This window comes from Nelumbo lutea, chromosome 2, assembly GCF_056320005.1.
Source record: "Nelumbo lutea isolate HS-2025 chromosome 2, American lotus-T2T, whole genome shotgun sequence".
In the NCBI taxonomy this organism is placed as follows: domain Eukaryota; kingdom Viridiplantae; phylum Streptophyta; class Magnoliopsida; order Proteales; family Nelumbonaceae; genus Nelumbo; species Nelumbo lutea.
Genome location: NC_142685.1, coordinates 48,186,397 through 48,200,291, shown reverse-complemented (window position 1 = coordinate 48,200,291; position 13,895 = coordinate 48,186,397). Strand labels below are relative to the sequence as shown.

Genomic DNA, 13,895 nt, shown 5'->3' with positions numbered 1-13,895 from the left:
ACAAGAACAAGCTAATTAAAAGATTGTTTTGGAATTTTCTCAACAGGGTATTTGTTCTCCCGCGTGCCTTGATCTGTATTCATGATCCTTCCCTTCGTCCACTTCTTTTCCTCTTTAACTTGGCAAAGAATAATCTTAAATCGCCAATCCTCATGTCCCCAAGTGAAATCGACAATCAAGAGAAACGGGCATCTCTTCGCATGAATAATTTAGGATTAGAGTAAGCTCTCTTTGTTTTCATAATCACATGTAGCAATATTCAAAAGTACCCTCTCACGATTTTTCAGAACAAAACAATGAATGTTATTACCATAAGCTTGCTTATGTGTCACATCTCCACCACTTATCTTGAGTTTGATGCATCAAAAGGTGAATTAGGGTTTGGGATCTAGGGATGAGTGCATTTTATGCTCCATCTCACCCTTTTCTTATTTTTTTTAGTGTGAGTGCATTTTATGCTCCATCTCACACGATTCAGAAATATATTTTTTTCTTCTTTTTTTTTATTTTGGATAACACGTTCTAATACATGAACTCATTATCGTGATCTCAATATGCCTAACAAAACAAGTTCTAGAATAATCAAACCATGTTTGTCCGTTAGAAACCAACTGCTCACAAAGGTCAAATCTGTATTACATCTTGCCTGTTGATCATTCAAAGTGTGCGTAATCCATATTCCATCTTAATACCTCATTAATTTAAAATGAGATAATGCTATATCTTTCTCGACCTTTTGGCTAAGATCAAGTGTAGTATCTCCTCTCTCCTCAATCCACATTGGCAGACTCCGATCTTAATGCCAATTTTGGGCTTCGTTAAGTTGTTTTTTTTTTTTTTTCAAAAAATTGGGTTCAACATGACCCAGGTTTAGATGAATTAAGTTAATTAGGGTTGAAGCATCAGCCAATTGGACCCAATATGAACCCCATTTATTATATATACATTTATATGAATAAATCATTATGCTCCATTAAATGTTTATGTAATTTTGGTTTAATGATGACAAAAAAAAAGTCATTTTTCATAAAAATAGTGGGATTATTGTAATGTATTTTGTAAGTATCTGGAGTTAATCGTGGCACATAACTAGTAGTACAAGTACAATAGGACGATGGCACAAATACATGAATTTTCTATCGCGAACTCACTAATCAAGATGCGATAAGAAATAGTGAAATATGAATCGCATCACGATTGTATCCTAATCGCAACTTCGTTTCACATCCTCCCATTGCATCGCACTATCGCATTTAGTTTATCATCTTAAATTGACACTTAATCACATTCCCGCTAATGTACCTTTCATCCAAACGCTTTTGTTTCATTATTCAAGAATTATCTATTATTTTATTATTTTTATCAAAATAATTAAAAATAAAAAACTGAAAAAGGAAAACCTTTCAAGGTCCTAAGGTGGGAGAACCCAAAACCGCAGAAGGTTGGAGAACTCATCGAAGAATATCAATGTCTGTGAGTCATTCAGCAACTGATCGGCTACTGATGCAACACAATCTGGGCACTCTTAGCTGGCTAAGAATTGGCTCCTAGCTGTGATGGACGACACCTGAGAGGAAGAAGAAAGTGAAGGGTTCCCGGGGAGCTCTCCCGAAGGGAACACTCCGATGGCTAAGTTAGAACTCTGAGGAAAACTCAAAGAAGATACAGAGAGTTAAGAGTGTTGAAAGTGATAGCTTCAATACCTTCGCTTTGTGAGGGTTGGGGTTCTTTTATATCGAAGCTCGGTTACATCTGGCATAACCGCCACTGCCCTAGCCGTTACCACCAGGGCAGGTGTGGCAGGTGCAGGTTGTTGCTACAGGCTGCTAATGCAAGGTACGAACCCGACAGGCGCGCCATGCTTTTAAGAGCCGGCAAGCAGAATGCCGCCTAGTAAGCAGAACGCCGCCTGGAAAGGGATCCGAGCCTTGCCACCAGATTAGGTAGGTACGAATGTCAGGTAGGCACGGATGTCAAGCAGATCTCCCTACAGCTTGCCGAGCTATTGTGCGCCGAACCACCTAGGGCAGGTTTGCCTTGCATCGAGGTGCCGAGGTACGTCGAGGTGCCCGCACTGGAGGCGGGCCTTAAGCAAGTGTGAACAAGAGTCTTGATGTTGCTGTCCCGAGGTGTTTCTCCCTCGGGGCACTTAGCCAAGAACCGGGGTGCTCTCTTCTTAGGAAGGGAGAGCTCGAGGCCCCTTAGGAGGAGCTCGGGCCCTAAGAGGAGTTTGGGATCTCCCACACTTGGTGGGAGTCAAGGTTGGTCGGGCGCTAGTCCCCGACGAGTCGCTTAACCCGCCGAGTGGCCAATGTTGGACTCGGCGGGTCCCTCCCGTCGAGTTACGGTTGTGTTGTTAGGCTGAGTTGTTCGTCGAGCCAGGTCACGCACACTTGTCCCTGTGCTACGAGGTCGGGCCAAATCACCCTCCATCAATTGCCCCCCACTCCCCGTGCTGGGGATGCTGACCCAGCGCAGGTAGTTCACGGTGCGCCGGGTGTATTTGGCTCGGCACTTATTCCACCCTGTCAGGCAACCCGTTGGCCAGACTGATCTGGCGCTCCATTCACTCGAAAGGAAAAACCCGGGCCATGTACAACTCACGCGCGGACGTCACGCGATGTAGACTTCATGGATGCCAAAAAATGCACTAAACTAATTTCACCTCGAGAGCCTCATAGCCGGTTTTCTTGAGAACCGTCAGATTGCTTCGATCTTGACCGTTGGTGCCCAGGCCTAGTGACTATAAATAGTGGGGGACCCGGGTTATTTTCTTTCGCCACTAAGTATCCTTCGCCTAGCTTGAGCTTGCGTATGGAGTCTTCAACTTGAGTCTTCTAACTCGTCCAGTTCTAGTTCGGTTGTGTTTTTCCTTGGTGAGTCCCCGAGCCGCCCTTTTTCTTTTTTCAGTTCATTTCATTCAATGTCTAGCAGGGATAGTCTCTTAAACGAGCCCGAGGTGGGTACCTCGGGTCAGGGTGGCCCCGCTGTTTCCCAACCTTCCCACGAGGCACGAGTGACCTCGGGTATGCTGGCGTCCACCTCCCGCTAAGGTCGGGTGCCAGATCAGTTCGGTCCATCCACTATGACACTAGAGAGACTTCAGCACCTCATCCAACACTTCAACCTACCTTAGGAATACTCATATAGTCTTCCTACCGGCAACTTCCCTTGGGAGCACGGTCTGGATGAGATTGTGATCTTTAGGGAGCAACTCGTTGTCGAGCTTCATCTCCCTCTTCACCCCCTTATCCCCGAGGTGTTGAGACGCTTTAACGTCATGCTGAACAGCTCCACCCAAACTCTATTCAAAACGTGGTTGGGACTATCTCCCTTTGTTTCGAATACAACCTCCCCTTAGATATAGATATCCTTTGTTCTATTTTGTCAATAAAGAAGAGCGCCTCAGGCGTTCTCCCCGAGAACAGGCGGACTTACTATCTGTCCCCTCGCCCGGGCTTCAAATTCTTACACAAACTCCCAAGCAAGGTCCCGACCTAGAAGCGGGACTACTTTGTAGTCCGGAGCGGCACGAGGTGGCCCTTCCTTACTAGCTGGAGGGTGGCTACCCAAGACCCTGGCATTATTCTCGACCAGAAGACGAGGGAAACACTCCACTCCTGGGCTCAGGTCGGGACTGATCACAAAGATTACATTGCTGAAGAGAAGCTCATTCAGGCCGGTTTGAGCCCGGGTAGGTCTATTTTTACCTCAGCATCTCGCTTAATTAGCTAAGTATTTTCAAGCTTACTAACACCGAGCTCTATTGCAGGTCCCATGGAGGAAGAGAGGAATACCGGTTAGAGGCTCCTTCGCCAAATGAAGAAGAGGAAGAAGTAAGCCGCCAAGAAGGCATGCATAGAGCCCCCAAGTACCCCCACCCCTGAGCCCGACCTCCCACAGGTTCCTTCTTCGATGCCCGAGCTCCCACAGGCTCCCATCTCGAAACCCGAGCTCCCTAATGCCCCTCTAGTGATAGATTTGGAGGGGGACTTACCATCTCAGGAGCCTAAGGTGGCAGTAGAGCCGGTTACTGAGCCAACTGGGGCTGCTGCCGAAGTTCCTAATCCCGTCGAGGCTTCCGAAGAATCGACACATCATGCTGTTGAGACGATGGTCTCCAGCTCGGGAGGCAGGAGGAGGAGGAGAGCATCCTAATCCCCCAGTGTAGCCTTGAAAAAAGTAAAAGGGTTGTCTAGCCCGCGGAGGTTACAGATTGGGCCAACCTCACCCCTGGTCAACTCGGGGCCCGTGCTGCAACCAACGCTATGGTGGTGAGTTCACACTCTAAGAATCATCATTTTCCCATTCTTTCATTCTTCTCTTTGGTACTAACCGACCTCCTTTTGTCAGGTGAACACCGTCATGCACTCGTTGACCTTTCAGTCTAATAGACATTTGAAGTGGACTTGGGCTGCTGAGGAGTCATCTCGCGCAGCTCATACTGACCTGAGGGCAGCTCGGTGTAAGAACCATCAGTTGGAAGGTGACGCTGCAGCTCAGAAGAGCTTTATTGAAGTTCTGTTGTCAGAGAAAGAGGAGCTAGCCCGCGAGAGGGACAGGCTGAAGGCTGAGGTAAATAGGCTTAGAGTAAGCCAGGAGGCCTTAAAGCTTGAGGTGGAGAGCCTCAAGGTGGGTCAGGAGGCTTCGCAGCTCGAGGTACAGGAACTTAAGGAAGCCAAGGGGGCCCTGGAACACGAGGTGGAGTACCTAAAAGCTGATATCAAGGAGAAGACCGAGATCTTCGATCAAGCTCTCGGGGAGACGAAGGTCCAGGCCGTCATTGACTACGTCAAATCATCTAGGTTTGACGATGTGATGTCACAGGTCTACTGTAGGGGGTTTAAGCTCGGCGGGTGGTTGATAAGGCATACATACCCCGACCTCGACACAAGTGCCATCACCACCTGGAGGATCACATACGACATGGGCTGCCAGGCCATGGATGATCCAGACTCCGAAGAGGAGGGCGGCGATGAGGAGGCTGGTGCTACCGACCTAGATGACACCCCTGAAGAGGCTCTGAGTGAGGTCGACAAGCCTTCGAAGTAGTTGTGTGTTCCTTGTACTCTGGGCCTGCGAGCTCAGTTTTACTTTCTCTTTTTCTTGATCCTTTGTACTGAGGTTTTTGTAATGGAAGCACATATTATGTAATGAAAGTACATATTTTGTTAAGTATTTGTGTAATTTTCTTATGCTGAAGTGTTTGTCTTATCCTGAGCTATCGAGCTAGCGAGTTTAGTTCTTGAGGTGGGCAGCGTCCCTTTACCATTGTTACCCCGAACTGTTTCCCTATACTTAGTAGGGGCGACCATAAGATTTTACAACATACGCCGAGGGGGACATAGTAAGGCGCATGCCCGACCTGTCTACCTGGCTACTTAGGTTGGTGTTTACCCCTATCAGCGTATATTGAGGTAGGCTAAGCGTTAGGGAGTTCGTACCCGAGATGCCTTTTGTCCTTGGCATACTAGGCCTATGCTGGTGAAACGGTTAAGTCATGCATAGCGTCGAGGTCTTCAATTAGCTCGGCGCATTGGCCCTTAGGCTAGAGGGAGTGGCTCGCGGTCCATTCTCCTAAATTTTGCCCCTGCCGAGGGGGTAGCTGGGTCTCGTGTTGTTGAGGTTGTCACTAGCTCGACGAATTGGCCCTTAGGCTCTAGGAGCAACTCGTGGTCTACTCAATTCGGTGATTTATGGATAATATTGTCATAGTAAGGCACAATAAGGCATAGTAAGGCATATGCCCGAACTGTCTTCTAGTCGTATGCCGAGGTGAGCTAAGCGTCAAGGAATCTGCTGGTCTGCTTGCGCCCGTGATTCGTCATGTATTGTGGTGTTCCCTTAAAATTTGTACGCGTCATAGAGGTGGCTAGGTTATTATGCCAGAGTCTGTTAGTTCGGCATTTTGACCCTTGAGCCCTGAGAGACTCATGGTTTGTTCTCAAAGTTTTATTGCGTCAAGGTCTTTGTTAGCTCGACATTTTGGCCCTTAAGCCCTGAGAGTGACTCGTGGTCTACTCAGTTATTTATAGGTAATACTGCCTTAAGTTGACAATATTCCATGCCCGAGGTACTTGTTCCCCTTCCAGGGTTTTGAGCTCGTACATTCCTTCCTCGAGTACTCACTTTACTCGGTAGGGTCCTTCCCAATTCGGACCGAGCTTGCCAACACTGGGCTCAGGCACCATAACCTTACGAAGAACCAAGTCGCCAACGTGGAGAGTTCGCTTTTTGACCCTGACGTTATAGTGCGGAGCTACCCTTTGTTGGTAGGTCATGGTCCTGATGTATAAGAGGTCTCGTACTTCTTCAAGCAAGTCGAGGTTGGTGCGTAGCTCGTCTTCATTCGCCCTGTCATCATGCGCTTCTACTCTCAGTGAAGGAACTTTGATTTTGGCTGGAATGACTGCTTCGGTGTCGTAGGTGAGATTAAAGGGGGTTTCTCCTGTGAAGGTCTTTTCTGTGGTACGATAGGCCTATAATACACTGGGTAGCTCGTCTGCCCATAGTCCCTTAGCTTGGTCTAGTTGCGCCTTTAGTCCACGGAGAATAGCTTTGTTCGTGACTTCCGTTTGACCATTTGCTTGAGGGTGGCCCACTGAGGTGAAGTTCTGCTGAATTCCCATGTCTAGGCACCAGTTTTGGAATTTGATGTCTTTGAACTACTTACCATTGTCTGAGATCAATACTCGAGGTAATCCAAAATGACAGACTATGTTCTTCCAAAAGAAGTTCTGCACATTCTGAGCTGTGATTGTTGCGAGAGGTTCAACTTTGACCCACTTTGTGAAATAGTCAACTGCCACCACTAGGAACCTCTTTTGTCTTGTAGCCGGTGGGAATGGTCCGAGTAAGTCGATCCCCCATTGTGCAAATGGCCATGGGCTAGTTAGGTACTTTAGGTCAGCGGCAGGTCGGTGGTGGATGTTGGCGTGCTTCTGGCACTTGTCACATTTTTTAACGAGCTCGGTTGTATCTTCCTTCATCGTTGGCCAGTAATATCCTTGTCATAGTGCTTTCTAAGTGAGGGCTCTACTCCCCAGGTGTCCACCACACAGGCTCTCATGAGTATCACGGAGGATGAGCTCGGCTTCAGAGGGTTGCAGGCAGTGCAGGTAGGGGAGCATGTAGGATATTCGGTACAGCCGTCCGTCTATCATGACGTATTTGGCTACACGTCGCTCTACCCTCCTGGCGGCATTACGATATGTAGGGAGGGCCCCGTGTAGAAGGAAGCTCATGAGCGGATCAATCCAGCTCGGCTCTGCTTGAACGACGGGAGCGACCTCCTCTGCCCCCCTGAGAACGCTAGGCCGAGGCAAGTTTTCTATATACACAGTCCTCATGGTTTATCTCCCCTGCTGGCTAACCGTGATAGGGCATCAGCCTCAGCGTTCTCTGATCTCGGGATTTGTTGGATGAAGTGTGACTGGAGGTTGTGCAGAGCCCCTCTTACTTTGGCTAAGTATGCTTACATGGTTGGCTCGCGAGCTTCATACTCACTCAGAACCTGATTGACCACAAGCTGGAATTCACTGCAGACGATGATGTGCTTGGCTTTCACTTCCTTTGCCAAATCCAACCCGGCTAGTAGTGCCTCGTACTCTGCTTCATTGTTGGATGCCACGAACTCAAAGCATAGTGCGTACTCCAGTTTCACACCGCTTGGCTCGTACAGAACGATCCCAACTCCGTTGCCCTGCCGATTTGATGAGCCATCTATGTGAAGGATCCAGGGTTCTTCATCCCAGTTCGAGCTTCGCCTAAGTAGGAGAGATGCCGCGCTGGTTGCTACTTCGCGGGCCATGACGCTCGAGTTCAACCAGCCTAGAAACTCCAAGCTCTCCCGTACTAGGGGCCTCATGTTCCACCGGCCTGGGGACTTCGGAGCTAAAGGTGCATTCTACGACGAAATCTGCCAAGGCTTGGGCCTTGATAGTAGTTCATGGTTTATACTGGAGTTTGTACTCGCTGAGCTCGATGGCCCACTTTGTCAACCTTCCCGAGACCTCGGGCTTGAGCAAAACTTGCCTCAGAGGTTTGTTGGTAAGGACAACGATGGTGTGAGCTTTGAAGTATGGGCGGAGCTTTCGAGCTGCTATCACTAGTGCATAGGCTAACTTTTCTATCTCTAAGTATCTTGTCTTTTCTCCTTGCAACACTTTACTAACATAATAGATGGGTCGTTGGACCCGATCTACTTCTCCTATTAGTACCGAGCTGACCACCTCGTCACTTGCCGAGAGGTATAGCTCTAAAATATCACCCACTTCGGGTCGGGTTAAGAATGGAATGATGGCGAGGTGTCTTTTGAGCTCGTCGAGCGTGAGCTAGCACTCTTTGGTCCATTCAAAGCCTTTGCCTTTTATGGCCTTAAAGAAAGGCAGGCAGCGATCTACTGACTTGGACAAAAAGTGACTCAAGGCGGCTAACTGGTCGTTCAGCTTCTGAACCTCCTTTAACTTTTGGGGTGGTCTCATTTCTAGGATGGCCTTGATTTTGTCCGGGTTGGCCTCAATGCCTCGCCGGTTAGCGATGTATCCTAGGAATTTACTCGAGGTGACACCGAAGACACACTTGTTTGGATTTAACTTCATATTAAATTTACGTGGAATTTCAAAAACTAAATGTAAATCTTGTACTAATTCATGTGAGAATTGGGCTTGACGACCATATCGTCTACATAACACTCTACTTTTTTGCCATCTAGTGGCTCAAACAACTTATTTACAAGTCTTTGAAAAGTGGCCCCAGCATTTTTCAACCTGAAGGGCATGACCTTGTAACAGTATAGGCTGAACTCGGTTATGAAAGCAGTTTTCTCTTCATCAGTTGGGTCCATCCTAATCTGATTGTAGCCCGAATAGGCATCCAGGAAGCTCAGCAACTTGTGCCCCAAGGTCGCATCCACTAAACGGTTGATCCTGGGAAGTGGGAAGCAGTCCTTTGGGCAAGCTCAGTTCAGGTTGGTGTAGTCGATGCACATGCGCCATTTACTATTGGCCATTTTCACCAAACGGGTCGGCCACCCAGCTCGGGTAATGAACCTCCCTGATAAAATTGACTACAAGGAGTTTCCCAACCTCCTCATCGACTGCCCTCCACCGCTCCGGGGCTAAGTTGTGTTTCTTCTATCTAATGGGCCTAACTACAGGGTCAGTGTTTAGCCTATGAGTTATAATGTTGGGGTCTATGCCAGACATTTCTACCGCTGATCATGCAAAAACATCTAAAATTTCAAGTAAGAAACTTACCAGTTGAGACCGCAGGGGCTCCTCAATAGAAGCGTTGATCTGAAGTACCCGAGTTGGATCCTCCGCCGAAGTCGGGATGGGAATGGTCTCTTCAGTAGGTGTGGCTCGTTCCGTGAACTGCTCCACAGGTCGTTCTAGCTTGAGGTCGTCTACTACCTTGGCCTTTGCTTTGAGGGCGGCTACGTAGCACTTGCGGGATTCGAGCTGATCGCCTCGCGTCACCCCAACTCCAAAGTTTATAGGGAACTTCATCGCCAAGAGGTAGTGGAGACTACTGCTCATAGGGCTTGGGTAATAGGCTAACCTACTATTGCGTTGTACGGGGAGAGGGTCACGACCACTAGAAAATCGTAGTTGAGCCTTACCATGCTGGGCCAGGTGCCGAACTCTACTGGTACAGTGAATCTCCCCAAAGGCCTGACCTCCTCACCATTGAATCCCACAAGTGGAGTGTTTGCGGGTTTCAGGTCGCTTTCCTGGAGCTGTAGCTGATCGAAGGCCATCTTGAAGAGAATATCTGTTGAGCTACCCGAATTGACTAGGACGTGCCTGACCTCGAAGTTGTTGGTCTTGATCTTTATGGCGAGCGCGTCATCATGGGGATAATGGACCCCTCGCGCATCGTCCTCAATGAAGAAGATTGATTCCTCCAGCCTTGGCCGCTTTGGGGGGTTAAGCTCTTCCCTAGCGGCCTCGCGGGATGATGACAGAGCTGTTGCCGAAGTGCAGCCCGCGACAATTGATCCCCCGACAATGACATGGATGGTCCCCCGAATTGGTCTCTCGTCGGGAGGTTGCCTTTGCAGCTGTTCTGCTTGTCTACTGGACTCGAGATCTTCTTTACCCTGCTCCCCATGCCTAACTGCTTTATTATTATTATTATTATGTTGTACAAAATTTCTCAGATATCCGTGACGGATAAGTTCTTCTATCTCATCACGGAGATTCTTACAATTTTTGGTACTATGTCCGTGATCTCTATGGAAACTACAATACAATTTTTTATTCCTAACATTGGGATCGGCCTTAAGCTGAGGTGGCCACTTCACATATGGGGCGTCCTTGATTGCCATGAGGATCTCAGCCCGCTTTGTGTTGAGGGGCGTATAATCCCTTTCTACTGTCGGAGCTCGAAAAGGCTGAACTGGCTTTGCCCCCCGAGCTAGGTCCTTCTTCTTCTTGCTGTCACTTGGAGCTGGGGGCTTTGGTTCCCTTTTTTCTTTCTTCAAGGGCCTGCTCGCCCTTCTAGTTGATCTCCTCTTCTGTCCCTATGAACCGATCTGTCAGTTCGAGGAACTCGGTCACGGTCTAGGGTTGGTTGACCACCACGTGCCATCTGAACTCCTTGTGGATAATGCCCCACTTGGTTGTAGTGAGCCAAACTGCAGGGTCTAGGTCAGGTATCTATAGGCAAGCATCATTAAACTGCTTGATGTTGTTCTGAATGGACTCTCCTTCCCTCTAGACTATGCCAAGGAGACTTTCTTGGGTCCTCGGGCACCTCTTACTAGTGATGAAGTGGGAGGTGAAGACCTGCGCGAATTGCGCCCAACTCCTTATTGAGCCCGGCGTGAGGTTTCGGTACCAGGTGCGGGCTACTCCCTTGAAAGTAGTGGAGAAGGCCACTCACATGCAAGACTCACTCGCCCTGGCCAGATGCATCTGGGACTGGAAGGCGTCGACGTGGTCGTTGGGGTCAAAGGACCTGATGAAGGAAGATTTGGCCCGACCTCGTAGTTACGCAATAGGTGGCAAAGGCAACAGCTCGGCACAATAGCACGCCTAAGGCACGAGCACCAAAGGGAGGAACCAGCGGTCCGAACTCCCTACCAGCAGTCCAAACTCCCTACTAGGAGCCCGAACTCTCTCTTAGGCCCCAAGCCACTTAAACGACACTCTCCAAACTGGCCTGCCTTGTGGCAGTCTGGGACACACTCTCCGAACTGGCCTGCCTTGTGGTAGTTCGGGACACACTCTCCGAACTGGCCTGCCTTATGGCAGTTCAGGACACACCTCCGAACTCAAGATTTCATCTCGCTCACCACTCCAGCACTTCGCCTCCAAGATGCCAAACTGAACAAACCGTACCATGCTTGACACCGAGGAAGTTCGTATCCAGGGGCGGCGCACCTGACTGACTTGGGATCTAACGCTTGACGGCCGCACTTCAAACGGCCACCTACCACCACCACTTGACACCGCCATCTCCAGTTACAGAGACGGCTCCGACAAGGAGCAGTGTGCGGTTCTGTCCCAGCAAAAAGGATGACACCCGAACTGGCAGAAACAGAAGTAATCATACCCGACATGATAGAGGCCTCGGAGTGAGTGCACGAAGTGGTTATAAAAGGCCCCCTACCCCCAACAACAAGGTATGTGAACTTTGAGCCATCTAGTCTTTATCTTGCCTCTAAGAGAATACTTACTTGAGCTTCGGAGTTATCTCACCGGGTTCCCCCCGGAGTTCCCTCATCTTCTCCGTTTCAGGCTCCCCGTTGCTCCAGTCAGAGGCAAAGTCGTTGATAGCTAGGACTGGCTGGATTGTGCACCATCAATTGGCGCCATCTGTGGGAACGCTTCTAAAAGCCTCCCTCTAAATCTCTCTTACCTCTCTTACCTACTCTTCTTCCAAAAAACTCCAACACCCATGGCTTCCTCCAACAATGCCGGACGTGGCACAGAAATGACCACCACCGGGGAGCAACTCCAAGTTCCAGTGGTGTGCATTGGGCAGTTCACCATCCCTCTTTCAGTGGATGGGATCCCCAGTTTGAATGCACCACAAGCAGTGGCGCCCCTGAACCTTCCTGCCTTGAACACCCCTCTTCCACTCCCTATCGAAACAACCTTCGCTGAACCAACTACTGTCCCACTGGCAACCTGCCATAACTAACTGGATGATCTAATGCAATGCATGTGGGCAATGTGAGCCCAAATGCAACAATTCTAGCAGCATCAACTCCAGCAGCCCGTTCCGAAGCAGCAGTTCCCTCAGCTACCACCTCTCCCAACACCATTATCATCAGCAGTTCCCTCAGCTACCCCTAAACTAGTCACTGCTTCCCCCCGGCACCCTGGTCCGAAACTGGTTAAGGCCTCCCCTCAAGGTGGACGCCCTCACCGAGGAGAAGCTTCCCAACACCAGAACCCCCCTAATAGCCAGGCCTCATCCCCAGGCTAAAAGCAAAGAAAAATTACCCCTGCCTCGCAGCTCGCAGGTGGGTCGGGAACCTCACCCACAAAGTCAGCACCTCGGTGCTCCAAGCCTGAGTTCCCACTCACGGAGAATCGGTTCAGCGCCCTAGTAGTAGACCAACATTCCGGGCCCATCGAGCTTGGCAACACGGAGGCGAGCAACGCAAGCACCAGGCCCACTCAACGAAGGCGCCATCAAAGTCGCCGAACTACTACCTGTGTCCTACCAGAGCTCAGAGGCAAGGAAGAGACGAGCTCGGACAAGGTAAAAACTGTCACAATTCTCTCAGTTCCTTCCCCCCTCGCCTCAGAACTCCTGGCAATCTCCATGCCTAGAGACTTCAAGCTCCCATCTTTGGACAAGTATGATGGGTCCTTTGACCCCAACGACCACGTCGATGCTTTCCAGTCACAAATGCACCTCGCTAGGGCCAGTGAGTCATGCATGTGCGTGGCCTTCACCACCACCTTCAGGGGGGTGGACCGCACCTGGTATCGTAACCTAGCCCCCGGGTCAATAAGAAGTTGGGCCCAATTCATGCAGATCTTCACTGCACACTTTGTTACTAGCAAGCAGTGCCCCAGAACCGAGGAAAGTATCTTCGAAGTAGTCCAGAGGGAAGGAGAATCCATTCGGAGCTACATCAAGCGGTTCAATGAAGCATACTTGCAGATACCGCGATTAGACCCCGCGGTACAGCTCGCGGCGGCCAAAAGAGGGGTAATGCACAAGGAGTTCAAATGGAACATGGTGACTAGCCAGCCAGCGACTGTGTCCAATTTCCTCAAGCTCGCGGACAAGTTCATGAGAACAGAGGAAGAAATCAACCAAAGAAACGAAGGCGGGGTCGAGAAAAGAAAAAGGGAAGGTGAGCCCGCCAACCCAGGCGACAGAAGAAGCCAGGCCCGAGAGGCGAAGCCAAGCCAGCCATCCCGAGCTCCCTTAGCATTTTGGATGGATTATACGCCGTTGAACACAAGGCAGACCGAGATCTTGATGACGATCAAGAACGCCCCCTACGTAAAATGGCCACCTCGCCTAAAGAGTAATCCAAACGAGATAAATAAAAATCTATTTCATAGAGATCATGGTCATAGTACCGAACAATGTAATAATCTCTGGGACGAGATTGAGGGATTCATCCGTCACGGATACTTGAGAACTTTTGTACAACATAATGACAATAATAATAAAACAGGTTGGCAAGGGGAGCACAAAAATGATGCCCCTGAGTCCAACAGCAGACCGACCGAAGCCTTGTAGCGACTGCCTCCAGAAGAGAGGCCAGTTCGGGGAACCATCCATGTTATAGTGGGAGGTTCGGTGGTAGCGGGATGCACTTCGGCAGCAGCTCAGACGTCACATCGCGAGGCAGCCCGAGAAAAACAGAACCCTCCAAAGAAGCCGAAGATAAAAGAACCAATCTTTTTCACGGAAGATGA

General features: G+C 49.4%; 1 pseudogene; it reads left to right on the top strand.

The window, feature by feature from the left end:
- The first annotated feature begins 719 nt into the window (after positions 1–719).
- Positions 720–904, top strand: LOC148870473 (U2 spliceosomal RNA; annotated as a pseudogene).
- The last annotated feature ends 12,991 nt before the right edge of the window (positions 905–13,895 follow it).